The sequence below is a fragment of the Pinus tabuliformis genome, chromosome X, assembly GCF_031772625.1.
Source record: "Pinus tabuliformis cultivar Carrire ecotype Pingquan chromosome X, CPIR1, whole genome shotgun sequence".
NCBI lineage: Eukaryota > Viridiplantae > Streptophyta > Pinopsida > Pinales > Pinaceae > Pinus > Pinus tabuliformis.
In genome coordinates, this window is record NC_142308.1 from 1,384,879,254 (window position 1) to 1,384,903,404 (window position 24,151).

General features: G+C 37.4%; 1 pseudogene; it reads right to left on the reverse strand.

Annotated features, from left to right (window-relative positions):
- Positions 1 to 15,851: 15,851 nt before the first annotated feature.
- Positions 15,852 to 20,195, reverse strand: LOC149145219 (phospholipase A1-Igamma1, chloroplastic pseudogene; annotated as a pseudogene).
- Positions 20,196 to 24,151: the final 3,956 nt, after the last annotated feature.

Consider the following 24,151-nt stretch of genomic DNA (forward strand, 5'->3'; position numbering starts at 1 on the left):
GTCAAACAAATATGGAAGTGTAATTCATGCAAGTGTAATTCGTGCATGTGGGTAGGTTCTTTTCACTATTCGACATTTGAAAAACCAAAATTTGGTGATGTGTCACATACGAGGATTGTGATTCCCCTTAAAGAGATTTTTTTTTTTGTCATTAAACGCTTTCCCTTAAATTAAAGTTTCCATTATTTGGAAAATCCATGAAATGCTTAGAGTTGTCAAAATCAAAGAAATGTTGAAATAATAATTTCAAATGTAGCTTTGTTTTATTTGCAATGCAATCTATCGCATATTGCAAATCGCAAACACACCCTGTCACCCTCCGTTATGTGCTGTGTTTTCTGGCGATTGCGATGGTGCGATTCGATCCGATCGCATATCGCAGATCACACTAATATGTGTGTGCTCCATTTTTTTGTGTTCCGCCAAATGCGATTTCGTGATACGATCAAATTGAAGTAAATGGTTGAAGTACAGGCCAGCAGCAAATGAATTTTACGTGAAGTGAAAGTTACATTTTTGACCGCCAGTAAATGTCAGTAAAACAATAAATGTAATTTATTGTGGGTTGGTATTTTGGTAAGGATTTTAATTTTATTTCAGCGAGAGTATGGGCACAAGAAAAAGTTGGTAAAACTATTCAATTTTTATTATTTCTTTTACGGAAACATGGCAAGTGAAAACGTGAAGTAATTTCTTTTTTTGTCATATATATATGTAATAATTTTTTTTTTGTTGAAGTAAGAAGAGGGAAGAACGCAACAGTGCATATGAAAATATAAATAGCAATGTAAATTGTATAGTAATGCACAGCAGTGCGAAGAAGTAAAAATATAGAATGCAACAGCGTGTGAATGAAAAAGAAAGGCAACAACAACAAAATAGAATATACAACAGACACAACAGTCTGAGTCTTTTGTTTTTTGTAAATCCCTCTGTGAGAGAGGAAGAAGCATATTTTGTAACAGCAGTTTTTATTAATGAATAGAAATATGTGGTGTGTGAAAACTCTGTCAGCTGCAAATAAATTTTTAAGTTTTCGCTGTGTTAAGATCCTGTGTGTGAAAAACAGAGCATTGTTCTCTGTTCTGTGATTTTTGTTTTTTGGAATTTTACCAGAAAAATTCCCAATAGTGGTATCAGAGCGTTGTTCTCTGGTCTTTTGAGTTTCAAATCACCTGAAATTTCCAACAACTGGTATCGGAGCTGGTTTAGGCTCTTTGAAAGTGTCAAAGAAGCTGAAGGAAGGATTCTTATTGCAACAACTTCTCCAGCAAAGTGAAGTCTCGGACAAAAGAATCCAAGGTATTTCTCTTAAATACTTGACTGTATTTTGAAGCATAGTTAAGAGTGCAAGAATGGTTGGCACAAACACCAGCAATAGCATGGGTATGCAGCTCCCATTATTTGATGGAAAAAACTATGACTATTGGGCAAAAACAATGAAAGCCTTGTTTGCTTCGCAAGACTTATGGGAAATAGTTGAGGATGGTTTTGAACAACTAGCAGATGAAAATGAGTTTAATGCATTAACTCAGGGAAAGAAGGATCTGTTAAAGAGCTATAAGAAGAAGGACTCAAAATCCCTCTTCTTCTTGTATCAGGCAGTGAATGGAAGCTTGTTTCCAAGGTTAGCAGTAACTAAGACATCCAAAGAAGCAAGGCAAACTCTCAAGACAGCCTATCAAGGCATGGAGAGAGTGAAGACAACAAAACTACAGTTGCTGAGGAAAGATTTCGAGAATCTATGCATGAAGGAGTCAGACAATATTGACTCATTCTTCACTCAAGTAATTGGCTTGGTCACACAAATAAGATCTCATGGAGATATACTTGAAGAAAGGAAAATTGTGGAGAAACTATTGAGGATCCTACCCTCAAAGTTCGATGTGATTGTCACCACCATAGAAGAGACAAAAGATCTCACAAATTTCTCAGTGGATGAGCTTCATGCATCACTGATAACACATGAGCAAAGGTTGAGTAGAAATGAAAACTCATCTCTAGAGCAAGCCTTCAAGACCGAGATGTCCTTTGGAAAAGGAAGAGGTCAAGGCAGAGGAAACAAGAGAGGAAGAGGCAGAAGTCAAAACAGAGGTGGAAGGAACAGTCCAACAAATGCTCAAGGAAGAGGCAGCGATACAAATCAGAACCAAGGCCAAGGCAGCAGCCAACAAGGAGGACAACATCATACTCAAGCACAAAGGTATGAAAAATCCAATGTCCAATGTTATTATTGTAAAAAGTATGGGCATTATGCCAGTGAATGTAGGAAGAAGCAGCATGATGTGAATAATAGATCTAATGTAAATACTACTAGAGAAAATGTCAGCCAAGATAATGTGCTGTTAGCTTGTAACATGGCTGAAACAAATAGTGAAGACATATGGTTTCTAGACTCCGGTTGCAGTAACCATATGACAAGAAACATAGCCCTGTTTTCTGGTTTAGATCAAAGTGTGAAGTCACAAGTCACACTTGGGACTGATAGAAAAATTTATGTTATGGGTAAAGGAGAAGTTAAGATATTTACAAAGCAAGGTGAAAGGAAAACCATAGCATATGTCTATTATGTCCCTGGAATGAGATGTAACCTCTTGAGTATTGAACAGCTTGTTCAAAAAGGTTACAATGTTTTCTTTGAAAATGATGTATGCACCATCATGGAAAGAGCACCCAGCAAGCGATGCATTTCTGAAGTGAGGATGACGAGGAACAGGATGTTCCCTCTCAGAATAAGAGCAGAATTGAAAAACAAAGAAGTAATTACAGCAGTTTCCCAAGAGGCTCTCCAAAGTGTGCCAAAGGATGGAAATTGGTTGTGGCACTTGAGATTTGGACATCTCAACTTTGGAGGTCTTAACATGTTGAGCAGAAAAGGAATGGTAAGGGGATTACCATTGATAGAGAAACCGGACAACCTTTGTGAAGGTTGCATCTTGGGGAAACAACATAGAGAAAGTTTTCCATAAGGGAAAAGCATAAGGGCAAAAGCACCCTTAGAAATTGTCCACTTAGATTTATGTGGACCAATGCAAACCCCATCTTTAGTAGGAAACCAATATTTTCTAACATTCATTGATGATTTTACAAGAAAGACTTGGGTTTATTTCTTGAAGAACAAATCGGAAGTGTTTGAAAAATTCTGAAATTTCAAAGCACTTGTGGAAAATCAAAGTGGGCTGCGTATTAAAGTCTTGAGAACAGACAGAGGAGGTGAGTATATCTCCAAGGAATTCCTATGGTTTTGTAGAGAGAATGGAATACACAAGCAATTTACAACAAGGTACACTCCGCAGCAAAATGGTGTAGCTGAAAGAAAGAACAGGACCATTATGGATATGGCGAGGAGCATGTTGAAGGCAAAGCATTTGCCAAATGATTATTGGGCTAAAGCCGTAAAATATGCAGTATATATCTTGAATAGGTGTCCTACAAAAGCTGTGATGAACAAAGTGCCAGAAGAGGCATGGAGTGGGAGAAAGCAAGGAGTCACCCACATGAAAATTTCTGGATGTGTGGCCTATGCACACATTCCTGATCAGTTAAGGAGGAGTTGGACAACAAAGGGGAGAAATGTATCTTCATTGGATACAGTGAGGAATCCAAAGCTTACAGGTTGTATATCCCATCTACCAAGAAGTTTTTTGTGAGCAGAGATGTTCAGTTCATTGAGGAGGAAGCTTGGGATGGAAGCATAGAGAAAACATTGAATGTTAAAAACTATTTGTCTCATGATGAAGATGATGAGGAGATCACTGAAATACATCCCCAAACTGCAGCGCCAACACAAGGACAACAAGAAACACCATTGAGGAGAAATGGGAGTGCTTTTCCAAGCACACCACAAGGAGGAGATTCAAGTGCATCTTCAAGCACTTGCACACCAAGTGAAAGAGGTAAGAAGTTCAGAAACTTGAGTGACATTTATAATGAAAGAATGAATTCTTTGTTTGCATTATATTGTCATGTTGATGACCCTATTCATTTCGAAGATGCTATTAAAGATAAGAAATGGATAGAAGCTATGGATGAGGAGATGAAAGCCATAGAAAGAAACAAGACATGGGATTTGGTTGAGCTACCAAAAGGTAAAGAAGTCATAGGAGTTAAATGGGTCTATAAGACCAAAAGAAATGTTGAAGGCAAAATTGAAAGACACAAGGCAAGGATGGTTGTTAAGGGATACATGCAGCAATATGGGAGAGATTATGAGGAGACTTTCGCACCGGTTGCAAGAATGGAAACCGTGAGAGCAGTGTTATCTATAGCAGCACAAAACAAATGGAAAGTTTACCAAATGGATGTGAAGTTGGCATTCCTAAATGGAGTGTTAAAGGAGGAGGTTTACATTGAACAACCTCTAGGCTATGAGAAGAAAAGCCAAGAGCACAAAGTGTGCAGATTGAAGAAAGCTCTTTATGGGCTGAAGCAAGCGCCAAAAGCGTGGTACAGTAGAATAGACTCCTATCTACTGGAAAATGAATTTGACAAGTGTGAGGGAGAACCCACCGTCTACATCAAAGAAAATGATGGTAAGATTTTAATTATAGTGTTGTATGTTGATGATGTAATTTTTACAGGTAATGATGACTACCTCATTGAAAACTTCAAATCAGTCATGAAAGAGGAATTTGAGATGACTGACATGGGTTTGCTGAGATACTTCTTAGGAATAGAAGTAGATCAAAATGAAAATGGAATTTTTATCTCTCAAACAAGATATGTAAATTAAGTGTTGAGCAGGTTTAATATGCAAGAGTGCAAAGAGCAATCACTCCCACGATAATGGGATTAAAACTCAGCAAAGAGGACAGCAGCAAGGATTTTGATCCTAGATTATATAAGAGCATAGTTGGCAGCCTTATGTATTTAACTGCAACTAGGCCTGACATAATGTTTGCTATTAGTTTAATTTCCAGATTCATGGAGAGGCCAAAGGAAGCACACTAGGAGGCAGCAAAAAGAATTCTGAGGTATGTCAAAGGTGCAAAAAGATTTGGCATTTTATATACTTTTTTAGAAAGTTCAGACTTAGTTGGCTACACCGATAGCGATTGGGCTAGAAGTGTGGATGACCGGAAAAACACATCTGGTTACGTTTTTCACATGGGTTCAGGAGCCATTTCATGGGCTTCCAAGAAACAGCCAATTGTGGCGTTGTCTACAGCAGAGGCAGAATACGTGGCAGCTACAGTAGCAGCGTGTCAAGGGGTTTGGATTAGAAGGATGTTAAGAAGTCTATGCCAAGAGCAGCAACAACAACGGTGATTTTTTGTGACAATAGCTCAGCTATTGCGTTGTCCAAGAATTCTGTGTTTCACAAGCGAATGAAACACATTGATACAAGGTTTCACTACATCAGAGAATTGGTGAATAATGGAGAAATTGTTTTACAACATTGCAACACTCAAGAGCAGGTTGCAGACATTCTAACCAAACCATTGGACCAGAAAAGTTTTGAGTTTTTGAGGAAATGTCTGGGTATGATTGATAACCCAGCAGTTGAAATTAAAGGGGATTGTTGAAATAATAATTTCAACTGCAGCTTTGTTTTATTTGCGATGCGATCTATCGCATATCGCAAATCGCAAACACACCCTATCACCCTCCGTTATATGTTGTGTTTTCTGGCGATTGCGATGTTGCGATGCAATTCGATTGCATATCGCAGATCGCACTAATATGTGTGTGCTTCATTTTTTTGTGTTCCGCCAAATGCGATTTTGCGATACGATCAAATTGAAGTAAATGGTTGAAGTACAGGCCAACAACAAATGAATTTTACGTGAAGTGAAAATTTTACATTTTTGACCGCTCGTAAATGTCAGTAAAACAGTAAATGCAATTTACTATGGGTTGGTAAGTTTTGGTAAGGATTTTAATTTTATTTCAGCAGGAGTATGGGCACAAGAAAAAGTTGGTAAAACCATTTAATTTTTATTATTTTTTTACGGAAACATGGCAAGTGAAAACATGAAGTAATTTCTTTTGTTGTCATATATATATATGAAAATATACACAGCAGTGTAAATTGTATAGTAATGCACAATAGTGCGAAGAAGTAAAAATATAGAACGCAGCACCGCGTGAATGAAAAAGAAAGGCAGCAGCAGCAAAATAGAATATACAGCAGACACAGCAGTTTGAGTCTTTTGTTTTTTGTAAATCCCTCTGTGAGAGAGGAAGAACCATATTTTGTAACAGCAGTTTTTATTAATGAATAGAAATCTGTGGTGTGTGAAAAATCTATCAGCTGCAAATAAATTTTTAAGTTTCCACTGTGTTAAGATCCTGTGTGTGAAAAACAGAGCATTGTTCTCTGTTCTGTGATTTTTGTTTTTTGGAATTTATGAGAAAAATTCCAACAGTGGTATCAGAGCGTTGTTCTCTACTCTTTTGAATTTGAAATCACCTGAAATTTCCAAAAAAAACAATCTAGCTTAATAGTAGTTTCAAAATAAAGCAAGCTATCAAATTAGACTAATATGCGTTGGAACAACATGATACGTGAAGAACTTAATTAAAGGGAAAGCTAGTCGAGCTTTTATGTTGTCGGTAGTATTATAAAGTGCAGTGAAAAATAAAGTTTTTGTTATAACTTTTAACTAATAAAATTTATATGTTATTAGTCCCTGCCCTCAGGCATGGACTATTGTAATCGTTCGCGAGCTATTTAGCATTAATTGACCTGCTTGTGATGCCCGGTCATCAACTATATACCAAGCTTTCTGAAGACATATTTATAAATCACGTTATTTGGCCTCCTCCCGAGGACCTAACGTAATCCGAAGCTAATCCGAACCTAAACCATATGTTAAAGCAATTAAGTGCGGTGCATTTTCAGCTAACCGTCAGGGGTGTATGGTTTTAATGCTAGGATTACTTCTGGCGGGTATGCAAAGGTGGTAAACCATATGTTAAAGCAATTAAGTGCGGTGCATTTTCAGCTAACCGTCAGGGGTGTATGGTTTTAATGCTAGGATTACTTCTGGCGGGTATGCAAAGGTGGTGTTCCCTGTTACAATGTACGCGCTCTGTGGAGAGGTCCTGCCCTACACCCGTGTCTTTGTGCATGCCCTGCACCCGTGTCTTTCTGACGTCGGCCCACTGCATCTCATTAAATACACTGCTACCCTCCTTTGTCACCTTGCATTGTGATTGTGACTCCGGGGATTTTCGGTTTTTCTTTACAATCTGCGAGCAGCAGGGTTTAAACTGTGTACAGACGCCGCCGTATTAATATTGCTGGTATTTGCAGAATAACGTTTTCTGGTAAGTTTGTGTTTTCTTGAACCTAAATTCATTGCAAATTTGATGTATTTGCCAAGAGCACTTCGTCCTCTTATGGAGAAATTTCTACCACTGGTTTGACAAAGACATAGAAAGTATTAATGCAATACAATCCAAGGTCCCTACTCTTAACGTCGCTATAATAATACTTAATGCCTAGAATGGTACTCTGCATCGATTGCTTTTAAATGTTTATGCTTATTGCTTTAGCATTCTCTGAAACCTATTTAATTTCTAAGATATCTTTTCTCCACAAAAAACGAATTTGATCAAAATTTCGTTAAAAGATTATGCTTGGTAGTGAGATTTCCGAACTTATTTGTGGGATATAATTTTTAGAGAGAATTATAATTTGAAATATCTAGGCATTTATTTTTAAAGAGATGTAGTATTTTTTTCTTTAGAAAAAGGAAAAAATCACACATTTAATGTGCGGGCGCACTTACAGAGCAGAGTAAGTAGAGGCTTCTGATCCTCCTATACAGGTTAACAGTTATGGACCAGCACATGGACTTCGTCCAAGAGTTATGGTGTTGTTGGCAGAGCACCCGGATATGGAGCTGTTGGCGACTCATCCCGAGAACTTAAGGCCCCAGAGCAGAAGCCTAAATATCAGCCTGTTTCAGCACTGTCTCGGTGTTTTAGATTGCATGATCAACCGACTTTACTTTTCCTACTTTAAAGTGAAAGCAAGATATCTTAAAATGAAAGCAAAGCAAAGCATCTGTTAAGATGAAAAAAGCATCTGCAATACAAAATACAAATACATAGAAAGTATTAATGCAATACAAAGACACAGAACGAGTTGACCTCTTCCTTTGCATAATTTCGTTTTGCTTTGTGTTTTTCAGGAACTACAGTTACGGACCAGCACATGGACTTCGTCCAACAGCTACGGTGTTCTTGGCAGAGTACCCTGATATGGAGCTGTTGGCGACTCATCCCCAGAACTTAAGGCCCCAGAACAGAAGCCTAAATATCAGCCTGTTTCAGCACTGTGTCGATGTTTTAGATTAATACACTCAAATTCAACAATTAAATTTGAACCGCTATCTCACTGTAAGTATTTGCGTCTTAGATTAATACACTCAAATTCAACAACTGAATTTGAACTGCAATCTCATTGTAAGTATGTGTTAATTGAACTTTACATACAGGGATGCATTTAAAAAATAAAAGAAACTACCAAACCACCTCTCCCTTCGATCAAGCGCCCTTAGTGAGCTTGCCTCTGCTGGCCATGATTCATCGAGGGTTCTTGTTGTGCAGGCCTCTGATGTTGCTCTGTGTCTGTCTTTGTTGCTGGTGAGGCTGTCTCTGTTGTTGCTTTTACTGCGACTGCGCGGGTGGTTGTCTAGATGAGGAGTGTTTTTGGAAGCAAGGCAATAACCAGCCAGCTTGCAAAACCTTACGCAAGAGGAGTGCATAAACAAAGGTGGCAAATCCTGTCTTTTCTGGTCCTATTCCCTGTCCCTGAAGGTCCTATTCCCAGTCCCTGATCGAATTCCAAGCACAAATCCTAAATATCCACGAGCAAAAATGCTATGGTCAAATTCCAAGCGCAGGTCCTAAACATCCAGACATAAAAATGCCATGATCGAATTCCAAGCGCAGATCCTAAATTTCCAGCTGAAAAAATGCCAGGGCAGGCAAGTTGAAACAACCGTTGGTGTTGCAATTTTGATACGTTGGTGTTTTTACGGTTTTTATTTTTTCTTACCACGTGGTCGTCTTCTTCAGAGAGATGAAGACAGTTTTCATTTTCATTCGACATGTTTCATTTTCCTCAGGCGCATGAAGACATGTTTCGTTTTCTATGAGCATGCCACGTTTCATTTTCTTTCTCTGACCACGTGGTTTCTTCTGCCAGCGGGAGTCTACTTTATTTGCGCCAAGATCTCCGGGAAATGCTATGGTGGAGTGGTGTGTAAGCACTACTTTAGTGATTATTCCAGTTGACAGATATTGGAATTGCAACTAGGATTAACCCCGCATTAATAACACGAAAAGTGTGATGATAAACGTTTATATTGCGGTAAAATTCATGTCAAAAAATGTTGATATTGTGATGAATGGTGGTTAGCAGAATATCTGGCCAATGAAATATAGAATATCATAATTTATTAGTAATATTAGAAGCATGTAACATACCTCCTCCACTCAGTGGACCAGAATGTAGTTTTTGTTTCGTTCTCTCCACTCAACGCGTGACGCGATCCTGCATCATCCGTGACATGGCGGAGCTCGTCCTAGCCACGGAACCATGTGTGGCGAGGCATATAAAATGGAGGTACCCAGAAGATTGATAAGCATCGCAATAACATTTGCCATTTGAAGGGTTTATTAGAGGTGAGATTATTTCGTTTTTGGTAGCCATGGCGATCAGGTCATTGGGCTTTGATTTGGCACTAATGTTACTAGGAAACCATAGGGCATATTAATTAACTGAAGAATGCACGAAGCCACTCTACTATAACTTTTCGAACATGCTCTCATCCAAACGAAGGCCGAAGTGGCCGAAGTATCTGCAGGGCCGAAGTTACCAAAAACAAGATCGTCAGGTTTCCTTTTATCCTCAACATATTAAAGCTAAAGCGCCAACAAAAAATTATATTCTTAGATTTCGACATATCGAATAGCATCGTTTCAATGCAAATTTGTACATTTAGCTTTTTACAGGTTCTTATTATATTCTAGGGTTTTCATGATTCCGCGCATATATTGGGCCCTTAAAGCTTTTAAGATTTTATGCTTCAATGCGGTAACTTTCTCATTGAAGTGGTCTACTATATGGAATCTATACAGTATCGTATATGTTATAATAACATATTGTTTTCACATATCGACGGTTTGTTTGACGAGATTCATTCATTACTGAACATTAAAGCATACACTGTGTCGCACTACTTTATATCATATTGTTCAGTGTAAGGCAGTTTTTCATTAAAAACTTCCCTTTTCTTCAGGCATTTGAAAACAGTATGAGACGTCCACCATGTTCAATTAACAACCGATGAGTGCATTTCGTTAAGAAAATATATGTCATTTTCACCTTCTAACCGTTTTCCTTACTATACCTGCCGTAGTCAAGTATTTCCCTATGTGTATTGTGCCTGGCCAAACCATGTCCGTATGAATGAATGAGTTGCTTTCGATTTTCAAGTTACGGAAAAAGAACGACAGTTGCCTAGGCAGGCTTATCCCTTACCGGCCCGATCCGGACAAGCTACTTCGTTCCTTCTCATTTTATCCTAAAAGGATATACTGAATAGTCGGTAGGGATTAGCCCGTCTACTTCCTTTCTTGGTTCTCGTTCCCATCAGTATTTCTATTTGGCTCAGCCCCTCAATCAACGGCTCTCGTTCCTCCTCTCGCCACGCTCAGGAAGGTGGTCGGGGCTAAAGGTCGGGCTCTTTCCCACTAATTCCACCAGAAGACTGAATGAAAGTATTTCCAACGATTTGCTTTTTAAATGCAGAAATTATGAATATGGAAGCCTCTCCAAGTGGGAGCAGGTGGACAAGCAAAGGATTCGTTAAGTTACCAAAGGAACCTGGTAAACCTTGCAAATCGGAGCAGCCGAAGAAGTCAATCCTTTGGAGTTTTGTTAAGTTGTCACAGGAGCCTCTGCAAGTCGGAGCAGCTGGACAAATCAATTTAGTAATGTTGATATGCTTCCATCTGTAATGGACACATGCCTGTAGTGCGTAATACACATGCCTGTAGTGCGTAATAGACAGGGTCAACTTCACGCAGGGACTCGCTGCGTCGCAGCTCCCCTTGTTAAATTATGAATGACTGGTCAGTAATATTTTAATGCAGGGTGTTTACGATAGCTACGCGCAGACCATATTTAGGAAATAATAAACGACATTTATGTTTGTATTCTATTCAATATTTTTCATCTTCAAATTGATGGACGAATTGTTAAACATCAACGTTTATATATATATTTTGAATATTTGTACCTTGCATGTTGATAGAATGTATTTTTAAACAAGTCAAACACATTTTTAAGAACATAAACGTTAAAATAACGAAGAAACGATACCTCTTCATGGTTTGCATGCACATGTAATTCATGTAGGTGGGTGGGTTCTGTTTTCTTTTGTGAGTATATTGTGGTGGTTTTCACATTGGCACAATTTCATTTTATAATCTTTTAATATGCAGCGCAGTTCCAAGTTAGGTGAAACCGATTTAATACACAGTATCTACAGAGCTCATGAAGTTAAATATTTTTCCCTCCTTAAATGGTTTTGTGTTTCTCTCAAACAAGTTTAAATAATGACCACTCCTACATTAAAATATAAATATAAAAAACCACAAATTTAAGTTGAAATTTTCAGTACATTGAAACCTTGCCTTTGCTTTTCTTCGTTCTTCATATTTTTTGGTTTCCTTTGGTGGGCTTCTTGCATTGCAGAACAATTTTTTTTTTTTTTTTAAATAAAAATAAATTAACATTTAACTTAGCTTCACTACTTGGCTTGGTTACTCAGATACTTGGATTTCATACTTGGTTGCCCTGTTGGGCTCATGGACGGAGATGGTCTTAGCTACCGCAAGAAAAGGCTGTGAGGATGCCGCATTTGGATACTCGGACTCGGTTGGGCTACTCAACTCAGATTTGCTTTTCCCACTTCATTCTTCATAATTTTTGGTTTCCTTTGGCGGGCTTCTTGGTTGGGCTATTCGATTCGGATTTTCTTTTCCCACTTCGTTCTTCATAATTTTTGGTTTCCTTTGGTGGGCTTCTTGCATTGCAAAACAAATTTATTTTCTTTTTAAATAAATACAAATTAAAATTTGTAACAAAATTATAGGTTATAAGTTATCTACCGGCAGGGACTCCCGGTTGCCTGCGGTCTTGTTACTTCCGGTCATTGGGTTTTATGACTAACTCCACCTAGTTGTTTATAAATTTGAATTTTTTGCATTTATTTCTTTTCAATGTCAGGATCTTATGAGACTATTATATATCCGTTCGATTTTCAAAAGAACTATAAGGTTCTCCCCTTTGTTGTTTTCAAAAGAACTATAAGGTTCTACTATTAATTTTGCATGCTTTCTTGAAAATGTAAATGTAATAACAAAATTAAGATTCTCCCCTTTGTTGTTTTTAATGAAAGTTTCCTTTTTGTCATCATGCATATGCTACTACTAATTTTGCATGCTTTCTTGAAGATGTAAATGTAATAACAAAATAGAAGTTTTCATTTCTCTTTGGTGATAGTGCAATTGGGTATTTTTATTTATATGAGCTATATACCAATGTATAATCATTAAATGAGTTTGGTATCTCTTTTAAAGAATGCAATATATAATTTCACATCTATTTTTTTTTTACCCCGTGTAACTCACACCTTGGGGAGGATGATGTATAAGGAAGTAGTGAAATATTCATCATAACCTTTGCGATCTTAGAATATACACATCTTCAATTACCTTTACGTTATCTATAGAATTATCACACATGAAATTGTCAAGTTTTTCTTCCTCCAATTTTATATGTATATTATTTTCATTGTCCCTTTGGCGAATTTGTTCCTAAGTTACATTTCTTTACAAAAGCCACCTTGTTGGACTCATTAGGAAGAAATATTGTATATGTCGAGTTACTTCTTTCTGTGTATGTCTATTTAATTCTCCCTCCCTAAACTGATTCAATTAAAATATCGACCTTATCATTACTAATGTTATTGATTTATTAGGTGCTACCATCACAAAAAGGACTTTCTATATCACTAAGGTTTTCTTTTTCTTTAAAAAAATAGTAACACAATGATTATACAGAGTCTAGTTTATCTACACAGATAGCCACTCTAACCTTCATTTACCCGATCATAAAACAAAATATGAATTTTATCTGCAACAACACTATATATATATATATATATATATATATATATATATATATATATATATATATATATCAAATTCCCGACTTTGCTATCATACAAGTGCATACATTTGTATTTATTAAAGTTTTACAGTCATTTTCTTTACTCAATTGCATAACCAAATATATATATATATATATATATATATATATATATATATATATATATATATATATATATACCATGTATGTCAAATTCCCGACTTTGCTATCATACAAGTGCATACATTTGTATTTATTAAAGTTTTGCAGTCATTTTCTTTACTCAATTACATAACCAAATATATAAAATTTCTATCCCCGTTAATACTAAAGTCTAATTCAATACACTTCAAAAATTTCACCATTCTCCAAAAATAATTCAAAAGAAATAAATATAAACATATTTCCTAACCATAATAACTGATGGAAGTGCACTTGGAGAACCCACTCTCCATCCAACCATGAATTCCCTGATAAGTTCCCTCCAAGGTAATACTAGTTGCCAAAGAAATCAACAACCAACTTCATCCTCGATTTTGTATTTTATGCTTTTTCTTCCATGGCATATTTTTCCTTATTAGTGGTGTGTGGCTTTTGTGGGTCTGCCAATCCACGAGCCTAGGCTTTCTTCTTTTTTGTTTTGTATTTTATGTTTTTTCTTCCATGGCATATTTTTCCTTATTAGTGGTGTGTGGCTTTTGTGGGTTTGCCAATCCACGAGCCTAGGCTTTCTTCTTTTTTGTTTTTCTTTAAAGCCCACTTTTCTCCGGTGCTTCTTTATTCAACTCCATACTTCGCATTTTTCTCCAACTAAATGATTTAATGGATCTTTATCTCCCATCTCATGAAATATTATCTTGAAGTCCCACTTGGGAAAAAATTATCACAATCCCATTCCTCAATAAGATTTTGTTCCATTTTCCTTTGCAAAAATATCTTAACTCTAGTATCTCATTCCTCAATAGTTCCAATCTTTTATTTATTAATACTTTTTTTTTATTATGTCAAGATACTTTAATTCAAATCCATCATGGTTTTCTATCGATCACATCTAAATAGTTCAGTGTAAAACATAAAGATGTTTACAAAAAGGGAAACTGGGAAACGATATGGATATTGAGTATATCACATGTGAAAAAAGAAACATGTAGTGGCTTAGTGAGTTCATTTGGTAGATGAGGGTTGTTATAAATCACCTACGCTCATAATTTATTTTGCAAATGAGGTCATGTTAGGGAATTAGGGAATTATGACCATTTGAAATCTAAAATTCCATCAACGTTTGTTTCTAAACAACAATCGTACGATCTTCTCTAACTTGAAATTTTTCACGCTCTTCCAAAATACTTGAGGAACTAGCTATTTTTCTCTACGTATCTAATACGATTTGCTAGATGGGTACTTGGGTAAAGGGCACTAGGACGATTGTACTATTGAAATAGTTCTTATGAGGAAAAGTCTTTTGGTATCATTTTGAAAAGGGACGTTACCCAAGATGTTTTGAAAGAGGAGTCAAAACTCTTTCAGGGGCTTCGTTCGGGGTGTATTTTCTTAAGTTTGGGTCCAAGCTTTTATTTTAAGAGCTTTTAAAATTAATTTAAGTTGTGGACTGGTAGAAGGACAATGGTGACATGGTCACAGGAACATATGAATTTCGCCAAGTGTTTCATTGGGATGTTGTTTGAGGTAAATAAAATTCTTAGAAGCTATCAAGAAGGAGCAAAACATTTATCACTATTATAGAAATACAAGTATAAATAATTGTAGCACGTAAAGTCACACACTACAAAGCTGCAATTTTGCAACTTTCAATAACTCTATTGCAAATTAACCTCTTTAAAGTTCCTATGAAGTATACATATTCGGTATATGATTTTGTTCTAAAGAATATGGATCCAGTTTTTGATAATATAAATATGATTGTTTTTGCTTAAAAAGTAAAAATTAGAATTAAGAATAAAATAAAAATTATATTTATAATTTTATATAAATAATAGACTTTGAAAGAGTATTTTTTTTATTGTTTTGTTTTTGTTTTATTTTTATTATTTATATTTTCTGTCAATTTTACTCAAAATTGAGTAGATGTTGTTAGACTTGTTTCATAATTCTATTGTAATAAAAGTTTTTTAAAGAATATGTTTATGTATTCAAAAATATAACTTATGTAATATACATTTTTAATGGTAAAAAAAATATTACATCAAAAAATTATAAAAAAACATTAAATTAAACCTAATAAATTAAACCATAAAAAACATTAAATTATACATAATCAATTAAACCATAAAGTAATTTTTTTATTTTTCCTTTCACCCAAATTAATTTCAATGAAACCTAATCAATATCAATAACCACTAACAAAAATAAAAATGTATACGACCACCCTCTATCTTTCATTCACAGAATCATTCTATAAACTAAACACACACAATATGCTTGTAACTCCACGATTAGGATAATGTAAATCTATGTAATTAGGACACACAGATGATCTGTATAGCACCATATAGTGATAGTCGATGACAATTACAATCCTGTAAATATATGTAATATGGACACAGATGATCTGTATAGCACCATATAGTGATAGTCGATGACAATTACAATCCTGTAAATATATGTAATATGGACACAGATTATCTGTACAGCACCATATGGTGATAGTGGATAAGAATTACGATCATGTAAATATATGTAATTTGGACTTGTAGTAACACCAGGATATTTAATGCGATCAACGAACGCTCCTGTGTGTCTAACTGAATAGGAATTGATTACCTAGGCCCGGTTCAGATCGTAATCACTAAGCGGAGATCTAGGTGATGTAGCGGGACATGTCCACTGGCCCTGTGTATTTTTGACGAGGCCTTTATTTTCTTCTTGCCACCAATGGGGTGGGATACGAAGCCTATCGATCAATAAATCGCAGCTCTTGTTGACAAGTGCTGGATCTCTACCTGAACAGTGAAAAGGCTTCTTCTCCCCAACAAAGCCATCAAGCAAATGAAGATAAACCTCTAAACAATGAAAGTCCGACAGATTATGAGTGCGCTTCAGAAAGGGTGAGTTTTGAATATCGAGAGTAAGCTGGATTCCCACATGGAAATATGTCCAGGGAAACCAACTGAAGAGTTTACTCAGCCATCCCGTATTTTCGTTCATAAACAGTCCAGGGATCCTTGGAACCACATCATGCTTGTTTACCAACCTCAGAACTTTGACGCCAATTTCCTCCATTCGCCGGGCGAATGTTGGATTCCCTACGCGTGGAGAGGCGAAAGAAAACACTGTGACAGGAATAGCTGGTTGTAGCTTGCTGTTCATCATCTCTTTGATATCATATGCACTTAACGTTGCAAGCGCAGCTCCTAAGCTGTGTCCTGTCAATGTTATGCTCAACTCTTCCTCCTCGTACTGTTTCAGGAGCCGTCTTATCTCGCCCACTACAATATCCCTGGCGCTTCTACTGCATTTTTTAGAACCCTCATCCGCGGAAGTATAACAAGACAGAAATCCCTTTTCTATTCGGACACTTGGATCTGCATACTTTTGCGCAATAACGTCAGTCGGCCCGCGAGCAGCCTTGTGATAAGATAGTCCAGTGGGAACTAATATGTCTTTGAAATTTTGCATCCATTCTTGCGCTGTTCGCGTTCCTCGCCACGCAACCACTATGTCTCGTCTTCCCAGTCTCTCTATCTCATTTGGATCCGTGCAAACGGCAACAAAACCGATCCAAGCAGCTGCATCTTCCGATTTGTCGCCAAAAGCTCTAAAAACTCCTGTATTTGCGTATATATATTTGGTTACTTGATAACCGGAATGAGGGAAACCCATTTTCTGAAAGAAAGAGCGTTTACTGTGCTTACAAGTTCCATAATATTCAGAATAGTCTCTGTCATCAAACGCGTCATAGCAAAGCTGAGCAAATTCTCCGTATCTGAGAATCTCAGCTTTCAGAATTGGATTCATGGGATCAAGCAATCCTTTCCAAGAGTTGACACCCTGGATATCTCGCCACAACGAACCCACATGCGGTGGCCTTGTTTGTACCACATGTCCCTCGCCCTCTCCATTACAAGCTGTTGAATATAAATTTAACGGATACATCATGTGAGAAGCCCACAAATTCTTTCTATCCAGGGCAAATGCAAATTGAAGTAGCCTATATGAGAGTTTACGGTTACAAATCAGAAGCTGACTGCAGTTCATGAAATTCTCTTTTTCGTTTGTTGAGATTGTGCAAACGAAACTGAGTCACCGATATATAGCGAATGGATTAATAATGGGACAAAAGTTGGGTGGATCAGATTAAGAGCCACCCATTGTCGAGATGAGGTGTAAGCATGGATAAGCTAACACATTACAAACGTTGGAAATTCAAATCAGTAACTGGACAAGATATACTAGAGTTGTGCGTTGGAACGTCACACTATCTGGATTATACATATACTATAGTTCTAAGAATAATGGAGTCTAGGCTCATTTCACAGTACAGTGTGATGTGTAATTTTGTTAGTTTATTATCAAAATTGAATTGAAATTTTGTTTAGATTTTTTAAAATAAAAATTATGAAAAATCTAAAGATAAAAAAAATTAAATAACCATACAAAATATTTAAATAATGTTAAAAAAAATTAAATAATTTTACAAAACATTTAAACAATTTCACTTTATCAAAAAAATTTACACCCAAAATGTTGTATCCCTATTTAAAACAAATCTGTGTTGATAATATAGCAAACCGATACATTGGTATATAAGATTCATTATTTGTAAACTAGGGATCCACCTTTATACGATGAATCTACAATTTTATGCAATGAATCTACTATTCTGTAGATGCTCTATATTTACAGTTGAAAGGTGTAGATATGGAAAAGCTGTTTCTCGAATAACTGTATACAGTAATTTACATATTGCAAATGTTGAAATTCACTGTAGACGGATGATCTATACTAGAGTTGTAATAATAATATATTAAATTAGTGTATCGCTATATGTGATGCATTGTTTGCGAGACAAACGGTTGGTTTTATATTATTGTTAATATTTATAGTGTTGTATATACTATATACTATGTTAAAATCTATAGTTTTGTAGATACTCTGGATCTATGCTTAATTTCTTATAAAAAAGACATATTTTAATTATTATGCCTATTTAAACAATGCATTATCAATACCGCTCTCATAAACCAGCATACGTGTGGAAAACTGACAACGATAGATGTGAAAATTTCACACCCGTACATTTGGAAAATTGACAACCGTACATCTGAAAAATTCACACCCGCACACGTCGAAAATTCACAACGAAAACGCGTATATTTGTTTTGGAGCTGGAGTAAACTTGCAAATCCACATCCATTGTGCATATTTCTTGTCCACAACCAATAATTTTGTTTCACTTGCATGGTTGAGATATTAATCAGTGTCACTTAGTTGTTGATCAGGTGTCATTTAGTTGTTCATTAGGTGTCATCATGTTTGATTCTATTTTCTGCTGGGTGTCATAGATAGTTTAGTTTTATTTGAGTGCTACTTCATGTATTACTATATCGATGCTATTTTTAGGACTTTTCTTTAAGACGAAGGAAATCTTTTGCTTTAAAAAGTCACTTTTTATTTTAATTGTTTTACATTAAAATTTAAGACAAAAATAGTTTGAAACAAATATGTTTTAAGACAAAATTTTATATTTAAGACAAAAACAGTTGAAAACAAAAATATTTTAAGACAAAAATTTATATTTTAGACAAAAACGACCAAAATATTTTAAGACAAATCTTTATATTTAAGACAAAAATAATTTTAGACAAAAATATTTTAAGACAAAATCAATTTAAGACAATTCTTTTAAGACAATTCTTTTAAAACAAAACTTTATATTTAACACAAAAATAATTTAGGACAAAAATATTTTATGACAACTTTATATTTAAGACAATGACCACTTAAGATGAAACTCATTAAATACAATTAAGAATTAAAACAACAACATATCAATTTAAGACAATATTATCTAACAACTACAAAATTGACTTCAGAGTGCGCCCTAAGTCTTCCAACTTGCACGCTACTATTGTCTTGAACCTATACCGAGTTTGCTATTTCACTTACTATTCATGTTATCTTATATAAAGACAATGATTTGTTGGGCTCTTCATTTTGTGGGGGTAACCAACTCTGAAGAATGCGACGACTTTTCCTGGCAAGATTTGTCAAACATAAATTCATCTTATGTCCATCTGTTCTCTGTTGATACAATTAGAAACTAATTGTTTTCTGCTGTATTCAACACTATTACATGGAGGGGGATTTTAAGACAATTTTTTAGGACAAAAGAAATCTTTTGTCTTAAAATTGTCAATACGAGATGCTAGTAAAAAAGCTAAAGGTAAAGGATTAGGAGCCTATATTTACGTTGTTGATGGGTTCTTTAGGAAGCCAAACAATGGAGGCCGACAAAAAAAATTGGGATTTAGGGCGGTGGAGGCTGGCAACAAAGGTGTGCTTCGTGAGACCAATATAGGAACTTTTATTAAGCGTGAATAGCAAGTAACATAGTTGGAGTAACGGAGAAAAGATCAAGGAAGATGAGAACGTCCCGCCTGCAAGAACTCTGTTAACCCTAACTGCTGCACTCCCATGATCCTCCGAGCTCGCGCCGCCGGGCTCCTTCTGACGGCCTTCAATGGCTTCGCCTACAGGAGGGGTGGGATCCTCCCCCCCTCCTTTCACAACTCCAGCCTTTGACATTGAACAACATGAAATTCCTCTGACCCCTACTGGCGTTTTCCCTGAAACAGATCAGGGAGGACAAAGGACGAACGACAAAGCGATCCCATCAGCACAAAGCGATGTGGCTGACAAAGAATAAGATGCACAAAAAAAAGCCTCTTCGTCACAGCCAAAGGCGACCTCGACTACCTGCATCCCGAAGGCTGCAGAACGAATCAAAGTTGATCTTCCAAGTCATCGCATTAACGGTGAGATCCAGTACATGCAGGATCATACGCTAATAGGAAAGTTTCTTGGGTTTTGGCCCACTTAAAAGGCGTTGCAGGGATGGATAGCTTCAAAATGGAAGCCCAAAGGACAGGTTACCCTGCAGCTTGGACCGAAAGGCTTCTTCACAGCCATTTTCCATTATGTGAAGGACAAATTGCACATATTTGAAGGCGGCTCGTATTTCTTTAACTCTTCAGGACTTTATCTCACGGAATGGAAGCCAAGGTTCAATCCTGACAAAGAAGATTTCAGCTGGGCTCTAGTATGGATACGTATGCATTCCCTCCCAGTGGAATATTGGCAAGAAGATACGCTAGTAGATATTGGAAACAAACTAGGGACCTTCATCAAAGTTGCTGAGGAAACAAAAACCCGCAAATATACCTCGTATGCCAGGATCTGTGTCCAGATGCACCTAACCAAAGCTCTAGCCGACTCGGTAAGTCTCTTTCACGATGATTTTGAATGGACTTAGCCTTTAGATTACGAGCATATCCCCTTTCGCTGTCGTAAATGCCATGAACATGGCCATCTCTTCCGAGATTGCCCTCTGAACTCGCAGTCCAAATCTTCAACCAATGAATCCAACAAAGACTCTGAAGGATTCACTAAAGTTCCAAACCGCCGTAGGCATGCCAAGAAAAACCAGGCTGCCCTGACAACTCCATCAAAACAGTTACCCAGAACAGATTCATCTCGCTTTCCTCTCTTGATCCTCAGGATAAACCAAGCTCTAAACCTCAGGAGAACACCTCCTTGCCCTCCGCCTCCCATTCTCCCTCTGCCCCCATGCAGTCCTCTATTCCAGTTGCTTCTCGCCCTTCAACTAGTCCCCTTTCAGATAATAAAATTGTTTATGACCTTGGCCCTTTCCCTCTACCCAGGGGAATTCTTTTCTAGATTTCAACCAGCAGCCCTCTGCCATGGATCTAGACGGAGCTCTTGCTCTCAGTCCATAGGAAGTCACAGATGTGGAAGACTAGAGTTCCCCTATCATCATGGAGGAAGATCTGGAGCATGTCAGCCTAGATGGTCTAGATATCTTCAAACATGAAACAACTTGCAAACAGAAAAAATATAACTCAATACCCCCTTGGCAAATTGACAGGCTTGAAGGAGTCTTAACCAAAGCGCAGCACAACAAAAGTCTTGGTATACAAGCAGGAAGCCCTTGGGACGGAAAAAAAATTCTCAAAGAAACTAAGAAAAGGGGGTGCAAGACAGACCTTCAAAGGACTATCATAGTAGGAGAAATACTTATGGAATCAGGGAGATTCCCTAAGTTGACGAAGTTCTATAAACCCAAACCCCATTGTCCATGAAGCTCATCTCCTGGAATGTGAGAGGACTCAATAGCCCCTCAAAACACCGTATGATAAAAAACTTGATTCAACAAGAAAAATCGTCAATAGTTTTTCTTCAAGAAACAAAAAGCAACAACACTGATATAGAAAGAATTTGTAACAAAATCTGGGTAGGTAGCTACTCAGTTTCAGTCGATGCCTTTGGGGCTTCAGGTGGATTAGCCATTTTGTGGAATCCACAGATTCTCACTCTATATGCTTTTCATGCCACCCATCACCTCATCCAAGCGTCTTTCCATCTCATTGGCACCAACATCCATGGGAATCTCTCAAATGTGTATTTTCCGCATACTCTTCAGCAAAAACTAGATCTTCTGGAAACTCTTACTATTCTCAATGAAACAGGTGGTTCCCCCTCTGGATAGGTGGCGGCGACTTCAATATCATAAAATCAATGGAGGAGAAAAAAGGAGGCAGAATCAGGTTAGAAAGTGACAGCAATGGCCTCAGAGAATTCATTCACAACAATCAACTCATGGATATTCCAACCTCCAATGGAGTCTTTACTTGGACCAATAAGCGCAAGGGCATACATCATATAGCCTCTATGCTCAATAGGTTCCTCATTTCGAATAATGCAATACATCTGGGAGGGGACTTCCACGCTTCTATCATACCCCAAGGAGGATCCGATCATTGGCCAATAATGCTACAATGGTCTCGGCCGGGTACTCGCAGCAATAGACCTTTCCGATTTGAAGCCTTCTGGCTCACAAATCCAAACTTCAAGACAGTGGTAAGTGAAGCATGGCAATCTTTCATTCCACCAGAGGGTGCCAAAATGTATCAATTCCAACAAAAGTTGAAAATTTTAAAACAAATCCTCAAAGGCTGGAATCGAACACAATTTGGCAACATCCAGGAGAATCGCAAGAGGCTGGAATAGCAAATGAACGCGCTTCAACAAACTCTCATCCTGGAAGGTAGGACAGAGGAGCAGACACATCAGGAGAAAATCCTCTGGAATCAAATAGAAGCTCGCAGGCAACAAGAGGAAATTCTCTGGCGTCAAAAATCCAGACTTAGGTGGCTCAAGGAGGGGGAGAAGAATACCAAATTCTTCCACAAAACAGCCATCCAAAGGCAAATGTACAATAACATTGCATTTATAAACAATCAACAAGGGACAAGATTAGAATCACACGAAGATATGGAGGAGTTCAAAGATTATTTTCAGGATATTCTCAGGGAGCCCATAGGTAACAGAGATCAGACAATTAGAGCTATCATGCAGCACATTCCAAGAATTATAACGGAGGACCACAACAACAAACTACTCCAGCCCACTTCACTCAGGGAGGTTGAATAAGCAATGGCCCAACTTAAAGACGGCAAGGCACCTGGGCCTGACGGTTTCACGACCAATTTCTACCATGATTTTTGGGAGCTCATCAAGGCAGAGGTATGGGAACTAGTGGAGGAATCAAGAATTATGCACTGGATTCTTCCTTCCCTCAACGCAACCTTCTTAGCATTGGTACCTAAAGGTGAAGAACCAAATAAGCCTGATAAATACCAACCAATAGCGCTATGCAATGTCATCTATAAGCTCATCTCAAAAGTAATAGCGAACAGGCTCAAACCTCTCCTTCCTCTACTCATCTCTCCAGAGCAGACGGGTTATGTAGAAGGGCGGCAGATCATGGATGGTATAATTCTATCGAATGAGGTTATTCACTCTCTAAAGCTTCAAAAAAAACCAGGTATGATTCTAAAGCTGGATCTCTCTAAAGCCTTTGATAAACTCAGTTGGAATTACATTCACAAGATGTTATTAGCTTTCGGTTTCAATTCAACATGGACCAGATTGATTATGAATCTAATTTCCTCTCCTAGCATCTCTGTCTTGCTGAATGGTTCCCCTTCCTCACCCTTCCGCCCCTCCCATGGTATCAAGTAGGGGGATCCCCTTTCCCCATTCCTCTTTGTCCTTCTGGCAGAAGGGCTCAGCAGACTACTCAAATCTACTGTCTCCACCCAGACTTTAAAAGGAATTTCCCTCCATGGTCTTAATCCTCATTCCCATCAACAGTTTGTAGACGACAGAATGTTATTTTGTCATCCATCCTCTCAAGAGGCCTCTGTTTTCAAATCCCTTCTCTCCCTCTTCTCTGACGCCTTTGGCACCTATATTAATGCTTCTAAATCTCAGCTCTTATTTTTCAATACTCCCCCTTCTACTCAAAGGAATATTGCTCGTATTCTGGGATTCACTATTGCCAAGCTTCGATCAAAATACCTGGGGGCTCCTCTAGCTGATTCTGCCATCAAGCACGCTTCTTGGAGGACTCTCCTAGACAAATTAGAATCAAGGCTTTCGTCTTGGACTTTTCGCTCTCTAAACATGGCCGCCAGACTTGTCTTGATCAAATCGGTTCTCCAGGCAATGCCTTTGTATCTTTTTTCCATCATGGCAGCACCAAAATGGGTCCTCAAAGCAATCCGCAACCTTCAGCGCAACTTCCTATGGGGCTCCTCAGGCCTGAATAGAAAATGGGCTCTTGTCAACTGGAAAGAAGTATGAAAAATCAAATGTAAAGGTGGCTTGGGCTTAAGGGATCCTCTCCAAAGCAACAACACAATGGGAGCTCGAATA